The following is an 11,063-nucleotide window of genomic DNA, read 5'->3' as shown; positions in this document are numbered from 1 at the left end:
AAAGAAAATATCGACCAGAAAATTTATTTGTCACTATTTAGGAATCAATTAATTACGAAAATCTCTTCCACTGTTGATCGGAGTATCAAACTTTATTACTCACAATCAGAAGCTTACGTCTGCCGACAATACCTATGACTGATTATCGTCCCTCAGAGATTGTTGATATTCTCCTTGTTCTCGGAGAATGTCAACTAAATTATCATGAAGCTTCGCGAGTTTACCGGAATGTTACCCCGAAAGAGAACAACATCCGAATCATACTACAATCCGGGACTTCGAACTAAGAGCTCGCCAAGGCCGTTTAGAACGTCAAAGAGCACATCATGAATATGATAAAGATGATGTGCGTGTGCACGTTATCTTGGCATTCATTCATCTTAATCCTCATACAAGTAGTCGTATTATGGCTAGAGAAATTGGTATCCCGAGAACAACGATCTTAAGAATTTTGAAGAAAATGAAGTACCATCCTTACCCTATCACGTTAACACAAGTTCTTACTCAAGCAGATATGCCGTTGCGTGTACAATTTTGTCAATGGGCACAACAGATGATCCGAGCTGATCCGAATTTCTTCTATTATGTTATGTTCTCTGATGAATCGACGTTCAAAAATAATGATGAATTGAATAGACATAATTGCCATTATTGGTCGGATGTTAACCTACATTGGTATAGACAAGAAGATAATCAACATCGCTGGAGTGTGAATGTTTGGGTGTGGTATTATAAATGGTTTCTTGATTGGTCCTTATTTCTTTGAAGGAAATGTTAATAGTGTAAATTTTTTGGAACTTCTCAGGGATCATTTACCACAATTGCTTGAAGACGTTGATTTTCATACACGTCAAAAAATGTGGATACAAATGGACGGGGCGCCACTTCATTATGCGGCAATAGTGAGAGCTTATTTAGATCGAGAATACAATGGCAGATGGATTAGGCGACGAGGGGCCATCACATGGCCTCCACGATTACCTGATCTAACTTCACTTGATTTTTATTTATAGGAGTATATTAAAAATGTGGTTTATGAGTATGCGCCTACAACTAGAGAAGATATGATAGAGAGAATAAGAGTAGCTTGCGCAAATATACCGCGAGCTGTCTTACTCAAAACGGTCAGGCACTTCGAAAATAGGTTGGAATTATATATTCAAGCCAATGGAGATAATTTTGAACAGTTCCTTTGATAAAGATCTTACCTTGACTGGTTGGATCATACTCGGATCTTATCTTTATTGGTCGGATCATGCCTAGATCTTGCCTTGACTGGCTGGATCATACTCGGATCTTATCTTCACTGGCTACATCATGTCTAGATCTTACCTTCACTGGTTGGATCATGTCCAGATCTTGCCTTGACTAGTTAGATCATGTAAGATAAGACTATCGGAAAGTGAATATTTTACGAGATATTTTGAATTTTTTCAAACTGCAACTTTGGAGTTTATAACTTGAAAAGTACTCAATGAAGAAACATTTGATTATAGTGTCTTGGAAAGCTCTCGAGGTCAGCTACAAGAATATGTAATAAAAAATAGGGGATGCCATTTAAAAAAATTGAGGTGACCTTTATGTGACCTTCAAATAATTCTTCAAGGTCAAACCATTGGTACCATCTTATGGCCATCTTGGCCCCCTCGAAGCCAAACAACTTTTGTCTGAAACATTTTTCTCTCCCAGGCTTGGTTTTCGAGATATTCGACTGAATAAATTAAAATGGTCCACCCTGTATATATATATATACATATATGTGCGTGCGTGCGTGCGTGCGTGCGTGCGTGCGTGCGTGCGTACGTGTGTCACAGCAGAGATCAGGATCCCGCAGTTTGTCACTCCCACAGTATTTAATGACTCCAAACCCTCTCTGTTGTGTGTGTGTCACAGCAGAAATCAGGACCCCGTGGTTCGTCACTCCCACAGTATTTAATGACTGCAAACCCTCTCTGACTGTGTGTATGTGTGCGTCACAGCAGAGATCAGGATCCCGTGGTTCGTCACTTCCACAGTATTTAATGACTCCAAGCCCTCTCTGTCTGTGTGTATGTGTGTTCTTAAAACTTTCAATACTCATACATTACATCAAATGATGTATGAATAATAATGTTTAAAACGAGAGAGAAGGAGAAGAGAGAGAGAGAGAGAATTATTTTTTAAACATTATTATTCATACATGATATGAATAATAATGTCCAAAAGATAATGTATTATTTTTTGCACATTATTATACATATTGCGCATTATTAGACGAGGGATATGCAACATCTGCAACGTCTGCCGCATATAAATTCAAACAACCTTTTTTTTCTTAATTGGTGTCATATATAATTGATCTGTTGACATACGTTGCAGATGATCTTCATTTATAATTATATTTAAAGCAGTTTCCCGCCTCATCTTCAACGCTGATTTAAAAACGCAACATACATTCACAGTGGTCGACGATAATTTATTTCTTTCTTTTGTTTTTAAATTGGTGAGGCCAGAAAATGTTCTTTCCGGATCTGCGTTTGATTTTGGAAGTGTTCTTACTGCATTTAAAAGTGATGTTAAATTTGGATATGTAAGATTATTATTGGATTGACGTTTCAAAATGTTTTGCTACATATTATCAAAATTGTTATTTGTAAGACTTTGCTTTTCTTCAACAGTTAAATCTGAATACAACTTAAACCATTCTATTTTTAAACCATCTTCATCAAAACCGTTGAGGGTTGTCGCGATAAAAGAAACATCGTTAAAAGATTACTATCAAGTTACTATCAAATAAAGCTACATAACTGAAAAACTTGTAATTTATATAAAAATATGTTATTAACGGATAATCTCTTTCTAATTTCCTCAGCAGCAGTGATGAAATTGCAAACAATTTTGTTTAATAATTGTTACAACATGTCCTTTTTTTACTAATTGAGAAAGATATTCTTCACATCTGATCCCAAAATTATGCTATCGAGAGATTTATGATTGTCTTTTTCATTAAATGAAATATTTGTAAGAATATGTTTTAATAATTCTGGTTTCAAAAAGTTTTGAGATATTTGTATTAAAAAGTTTACGGATTTAGAATGTAATAAATGTATCCTTGTTTCATGAACTTGGAAAAAAGCATTGAAAGAATTAAAGAAATTTAAAACATATTTTAAAAATAAATAATACGCTTTTATATCTACATTTTCCATTACAGACAATAAATATTCCCCAGACTTTGATTTTTCGCTTCGCTCATGACCATTTTGTTAAGAAAATGTTTTATTGAATCCCACGATTTCAGAAGTCTATCAATATACAAATAACGTGAAAGCCACCTAGTCTCGCATAACTTCAAAATTTTATGATTTGTATCTTGGAAACATTCACAAAATTTATTAAAAATAGCTAAACGTTTTGGACTGCTGTTAATGTAACTTGAAATTTTTCGCAAAAATTCTTCGCAAAAATCGGGCATTTTAGCGCATGCAGCATGCGTAGCTAACGCCGCGGAATGGCAAGGACATGGAAATGTTAATAAATTTTTACATTTTGATTTAAGTTTTGTTTTAAAAGATAAATGTTTTCTTGTCATGACAGACCCATTGTCGCATCACAGAGCAATAATATTGGAAAATAGAATCTGAAGTTTAAACATTTCAGATTGAAATACATTAAATAACTTTTCTGCACTACTATCTTTAGCGTCTATATCTATTAATTTTACTAATTGAGTTCAAATATCTAAAGCTTCGGGCTCAACATATCGAACAAGAAACGTCATCCATTTTTCATTTGTTATATCAGATGTTTCAATAAAAATAGAAAAACGCGTATTTTGAATTTTACTTACAACACGTTCTGTCTCAACTGGACATAAAACGTTTAAAATTATATTTTGACATTTCGTTCGACCCATGCTCATGCTTTTCAAGACATTCGGATCCTTTCCTATGTCTTGAAATAAACTGAGAATATCTTTTGCTGTTTGATGAGAAATATTTTTGTCTGTAATTAATGTGGCAAATCTTATTTCCGCAGATTTCTTTTTCTCATCAATCGTTAAAAGTGTTTCATTATGTTGCGTATTCAAATCTTTATTCGATTTGTTCGCTTTTATGTCACTTTTTTCAGATTTATGTTTATGCATTTTGGATTCTACGTGTCGATATATATGACAGATGAGCAACAATCGATTTTTTACAAATTAAACAATAAAAAAAGCTGGAGTTTTTTGAATATTCTTGTAACCAAGGTTTAAATTTTTCTATATTCAGCCATTGTTGTCTAAATGTTTTTTTTTGGACTATTTCCTTTTGTATGTTTGCATTATCAATGCATACAAGATTTTTTTTAATATTGCCCTTACGATACGCAGAATCCGCATGCCTGGAAACATGCGATGAGCAAGAGTAGTTTTTATCGCATATATTGCAATAAAAAAGAGTGTCATCTGATGATAATGTACTTCGCGTATCCAAGACTTATAGCGATCATGCTTAAGCCAAGCTTTGGAAAATTTTTGTTTCGATCTTTTCTTTACTTCATCGCATGTTTCCATATTGAAACAAAAAGAAATAACTAATAGAAAGATAGAAAGAAAATAAAAATAGCAAAAATAAAAAAAGAGGAAGCAAAATAAAAGGTAGCAGTAATAAATAAAATATAATAGTAAAAGAAGAAGAAAAATAACACAAAGATAATGAGAAATTTGAAAGCAGAAATTGGAAAACTGGAAAATATACCTTCTAACGCTCTGATTATTATGCTTAAGACACATCAACCGTTGCTCGCTCTCGATAAATGCGATTGTGATTTTCAGAAACACATGCAACCGAGTGAGAAAGGAAAAGGGAACGAAACAAAAAGTGAGCCGCGAGCCGTGAGCGGCACTGATCAAAGGCGGTCGGAAAGACACAACAATAAAAAAGAATATAATACGAAAATAATACTTTGATTTGTTGAACCGACAAGTAAAACGGTATCGCAACCATCTTGAAGATATCTATCTTACAAAGATATCTAAATGTGTATTATCTAAAAAGTGTTAATGTTTGAAGATTTCTTTTTAATGCATATCAGGCGATAGATCCGGCGAGAGTTTTTAAATTATACAAAGAAAACATGATAAAAAGAAAAATTAAAAAGAATAAGAATAAAGTGTTACGTCCCGGCACCAAAATTTTTCCCATTTACTTTTAAGAAACACTAAACTTATAATATAAAGCCAAACGACAAGTTACCGACTACATTTTAGCCGATAAGTTATTCACTAAGACAAGTTACCCATTATAACCGTTACCGACTCTAGCCGACAGTACGAAACGTTAATCATAAAATAGCTGCTCTCCCACCACCATAAGACTCTCCCGCTACTCCGAACCCTTAGATAACCCTTCCTACGCGTCCACCCCACTTTTCAAACCCGCACAAATCGAGGGACCTCGAAACAGTCCCAAAAATCGACACATCAATTCGAGACTCTGAGCGATGCACTTCTCTTTCTAGAAGTGCTCCTCATCCTTGAAATTCTATTTCTATACGCGATTCCATTTCCAAGTCAACACGCTTTCCATATCCACATTCGTTTCCATCTCAGTACGCGGTCCTATTCCATACAGTTCCATTTCAACGTCATTCTACCTCACGCGAGCGCCTGTTATATCGTTACTTCATTATACTACGTCCGTACACCCTGCGTCAGTTCTCTGCGCCGATAGCTCTCCGATTCATATTCACGCGTCACCACTGTAACCATCCAATGTAAGGTTAGTCAAAAAATACACGTATTTACGAAATCTCATTGTGCATTAATACCAAAACGTACCTAAACCCAGTCTGCATTTTCTACGTGCGGCGTCATATTAAATTTCAATCCGACCCTTAACAAACCTGGTTTCGACCATTAACCAAACCAGCGACGTAGCGGTGCAAACAATTGCACGCTCGTTACTACCCCTCCCCAGCCGATATCGTGCTAATACTCTGCACATACGGTACTCCCACCCTAAGACCAAACTTATACCTTCTCCTGGAAGCATCGTGCTAATATTCTGCACATGCAACCTCCCTACCTCAAAACCAATGGTCGAACCCAGCGAACACGCGAAATTAATTTGATCTTTTTATAGATGCCAAAAATAAGAAGAGGCGGACACAAATTCCACGCGCGACGTTTATATTACGAATACAAATACACCCCCGTCAGTGAAGCGGATAGTGAATTCCTCGGGACGGATCGTCTATATTTTCACTTAGAGTACGAGGCGTACTTTAACCCAACGCTACGAACAAAGCAGGTCAAACCTCTGAGAACGGACATCCGCACAAAGTCTATGGGATATTTTCCGTGGCCGCGCAACCTGATACAGTTGGACACACAGCTACTGTTCCACCCTCTGCCGCCCGCGAATTACGTACCGGGAGATCCGAGGAAGACCCGCTACCTCCAGATACGCGACGAAATATTATACCTAAATTACGGGTGTTCCACCCCCGAGCACTGGGGTTCCGCGGAACAACCGAAAGTAATAGATTAATATTACGCGGAACGAAATATAACAATATCTCGTAGCAGCGTCACTCAAAATACGAAGCTTGGAAAACCTAGAGTTTTCTCGTGCCTACACTTTTACGACCGACCCTTTTTTTTTTTGCTTCCTGTGTTTCGCTTGGGCCAGCTCGCCCTCCGCTAAACCCTTCCAAAATAGTATTTTCGCTTTGCGCTGCAGAGACCGGTTTACGACCGACCCTTTTTTTTATTTCCTGCATTTCGCGTTGACCATTCTCTCTCTTGTCGAGATTTTCTCAAAGACAATACTTGTTTCCAAGTTAATACTCGTTTCAAATATTGTATAACGCGCGTGTTATTTTATTCATTAAGTTGTAAACAATTAATATTTAAACTGAATAAATATAAGAAACCTATTTCTCGTTATTCAATTATTTGTACTCCTTCCTTATTCTGACCACGACTAATAACAACGCTTTACGCGAGCAATAACAATAATAGTATTTAACCATAACCTATTGACAACACACCTACATGTGTTACGGACAACTGCGCCCCATACAGGAGGGCCACCCCTCCCCTCCCGCCGTCGAAGCGCGTCACCGATTAGAAAACGTCCGTTGCACATACATCTCGGGATTCGCTCATAAATTAGAACTTACCCCGTATTGCGCATCTTGCTTTGTGAATTCCGACGACATCGATAGAGATTCTTGCGCGTACTTCAACGTACACCTCGCGCTCGACAGCACGCGCTATTCCGGCGTGTATTGCACGGCCTGCTCTCGTAATCTAGCAGAGTTTTTCCCGTTCGACTGCGACCGGTGCGTTAACACCTACGGCGACTTCCTCAGAGATTTGAGAAATAGAAACATCTATTACTATTCGTTAGCGGACCCTATTAAAGTCTTCGTTAGCGGAACCATCCCCGAGGAGTTCACATCACGCGACTTCCCTTAGTCAGCAATCGCCATATCCCTATTACCTCGCCTTTGGTAAGGGAAAACATCCATCGTCCGGATAAGCCTAGTCGCGAGGAATCCCCAGAAGCTTAGCTTCTGAAATACGCGACCGGTCAAGCGAAAGGTCCGACCACTCTTAAGAGCCGCGACCCCGCTTGACGTAACAAAAGTATATAAATAAGTATAAAAATAAGTAAAGTATAGGAAAGTTAACTTTAAAATTACTTCATAAAAAAAGTTTAGATAAATGTGGTTAATGCAATTATACTTTTACAATTGTATTTTCAAAATTGCAGTTTTAAATAGGACATTCATTGAACATATTAAACAGAATGAAACAATTCTCTAATTTTGTATTTTTATAACAAATTTGCTAATTTTATTAATTAACTGTAATATAATAAAACTATATTTTCGGAAATATGTTTACCGAAAATATGTATTATTTTTAATATTATATTTAGTAAAGCAGTTAAAGCGCTTTTTTCCGGTTTATTTTTTTTATCTTTTTTATATATATACTATACTTTTTTATTTTATATCTATCTTTTATTTCTATTTTATGTCTATCCTTTTATTTCTATCCTTTCTACTATTCTATCCTCTGTTATATCTATATTTTTTTTGGAAATGTAAAAAAATGTTTTCTTTAATATTATCTTAAAATGATTAAATATAATATTATATATATTGTTTGTGTGTGTCATTTTATTATATTTAATATAATATTGAAGGAAACATTTTTTTACATTTCTTCCTGACGGAAGAGACCACCATCTTCTCGCGGTTTCCGTTAAGCAACAACATATACGTTGTTACCCATATAAAATTGATAGATATTATTAGACAAATTTTGTTATTAAAATTATAAAGATTACTTATTATTAATATTATTTTTTTATTAATAATATTTATATTATTAAGTAAATAATAAAGAGGCAATAGGAGGGAGGAGATGTGAATATAAAATTGTAAGTTTTTTATATATAGATGATATGTCGCAATTGTATTGACATTAAGTACATTAGTAGCATTCTATAGAATGACGGAAATTACAATAAAGATTTGAACGTTTCGATTCATGTTTTGAATCCTCTTCAGCATAATATATAAATTAAATAAATGAATTATAAATAAAAACGAAATTAATGATTAAACATCGCATAATAAAGGCGTAAGACATGTGTGAACATAAAATCCGTGATCATATTCGCATGATTAAAAGGATCACTGCCTCAGAACCGCTGTACATATTTATCGCATGTTAGTTGTATAAATTACATATATATAAAACGATCCAACTTATTCGGCTCTTTTTTTGTACGGCTTGCATAATAATCCCGCGAGGCAATTCTCCGAGGTTTCCATACCGAGGGAGGTATGCAGCTAGATTGAGGGGTTAAGTCTGTATTAATAAAATGAGTATAATAAATACCTGTTTGTAATAAAGTAATTTACCGTTAGTTTGTGTATAATGGTGGTGACTCAGAAAAAGCTTACAAGATATGCATTCCGTTTGTGTGTTGTTGAATCTATGGTATATATATCGCGACAATTGATGTTTTAACGTGTGGTTATGTCGATGGTACAGATAGTAATGAGCTCAGGGCGAAAAATACATTTAAGATGGAAAGAGTTAGGTAAGTGACATTAGGCAGTTTGTTTATTATATCATCGTATATAGCTGGCAAACATTCTATATCTGTTTGTAGATTTATGCTATTTATTTGTCATTTAATATATAACATTTCAGATATTAGTCTTTTTGTGTAATAGGGCTCGTTGTCTAGTATTTGTGCATTGTCCCAATCAAAGTCATGATTGTATGTTAGGCGGTGGTCAATGATCACTGATTTGTTGTTATTGGGCTTCAACAGTTTATTATATCATCGTATATAGCTGGCAAACATTCTATATCTGTTTGTAGATTTATGCTATTTATTTGTCATTTAATATATAACATTTCAGATATAAGTCTTTTTGTGTAATAGGGCTCGTTGTCTAGTATTTGTGCATTGTCCCAATCAAAGTCATGATTGTATGTTAGGCGGTGGTCAGTGATCACTGATTTGTTGAAGCCCAATAACAACAAATCAGTGATCACTGACCACCGCCTAACATACAATCATGACTTTGATTGGGACAATGCACAAATACTAGACAACGAGCCCTATTACACAAAAAGACTGATATCTGAAATGTTATACATTAAACGACAAATAAATAGCATAAATCTACAAACAGATATAGAATGTTTGCCAGCTATATACGATGATATAATAAACAAACTGCCTAATGTCACTTACCTAACTCTTTCCATCTTAAATGTATTTTTCGCCCTGAGCTCATTACTATCTGTACCATCGACATAACCACACGTTAAAACATCAATTGTCGCGATATATATACCATAGATTCAACAACACACAAACGGAATGCATATCTTGTAAGCTTTTTCTGAGTCACCACCATTATACACAAACTAACGGTAAATTACTTTATTACAAACAGGTATTTATTATACTCATTTTATTAATACAGACTTAACCCCTCAATCTAGCTGCATACCTCCCTCGGTATGGAAACCTCGGAGAATTGCCTCGCGGGATTATTATGCAAGCCGTACAAAAAAAGAGCCGAATAAGTTGGATCGTTTTATATATATGTAATTTATACAACTAACATGCGATAAATATGTACAGCGGTTCTGAGGCAGTGATCCTTTTAATCATGCGAATATGATCACGGATTTTATGTTCACACATGTCTTACGCCTTTATTATGCGATGTTTAATCATTAATTTCGTTTTTATTTATAATTCATTTATTTAATTTATATATTATGCTGAAGAGGATTCAAAACATGAATCGAAACGTTCAAATCTTTATTGTAATTTCCGTCATTCTATAGAATGTTACTAATGTACTTAATGTCAATACAATTGCGACATATCATCTATATATAAAAAACTTACAATTTTATATTCACATCTCCTCGCTCCTATTGCCTCTTTATTATTTACTTATTTATTAATCGGAGCTCTTTATATAATTTTATTATTTATATTATTATATTAATATTATTTGTATATAATTTTTTTCAAGAAAAAAACGTATATGTTGGCCAAGAGTGGATTTTTATTATTTAAATTTTTTTAAATTTAATCTCTTACTTTTTAACTTACATCTCTTACTTTTAACTTTCTTTTATATATATATATATATATATATATATATATATATATATTAAAATATGGAAAACATTTTTTTATCTTGATACTCTTTCTTCAGACATATTTAATTATAATCTTTATACAATTGAAACTTTGATAAATATAAGATATTGCATAAGTGAAACTAATTTTTCTATTATTATACAGGGTGTCTCATAACTAACGAGCCAATGCTCGTGAGCGGGTAGAGCGGGTTAAATGGAATAGAAAAGTCCTGTACCATTTTACGATTTTCAGAGTAATTATTGAGAAATTAATTTACAAAGATCGGCAAATCCGGCGCGAGTATCAGCCCGCCGCAAAAAAGATGGCGAGAAGGACGATTCACCGCTAGGCCGGTCGCTAAATAATAATCGCTAATCTATTGTTCTAATCAACGCT

General features: G+C 34.6%; 1 pseudogene; it reads left to right on the top strand.

Moving 5' to 3' along the window:
• The first annotated feature begins 514 nt into the window (after positions 1 to 514).
• On the top strand, positions 515 to 1,196 carry LOC140674954 (uncharacterized; annotated as a pseudogene).
• The last annotated feature ends 9,867 nt before the right edge of the window (positions 1,197 to 11,063 follow it).

This window comes from Anoplolepis gracilipes, chromosome 2 (assembly GCF_047496725.1).
Source record: "Anoplolepis gracilipes chromosome 2, ASM4749672v1, whole genome shotgun sequence".
Classification (NCBI taxonomy): domain Eukaryota; kingdom Metazoa; phylum Arthropoda; class Insecta; order Hymenoptera; family Formicidae; genus Anoplolepis; species Anoplolepis gracilipes.
Note: the sequence above shows the minus strand (reverse complement) of the source record. Positions and strands in the feature narration are given on the sequence as shown.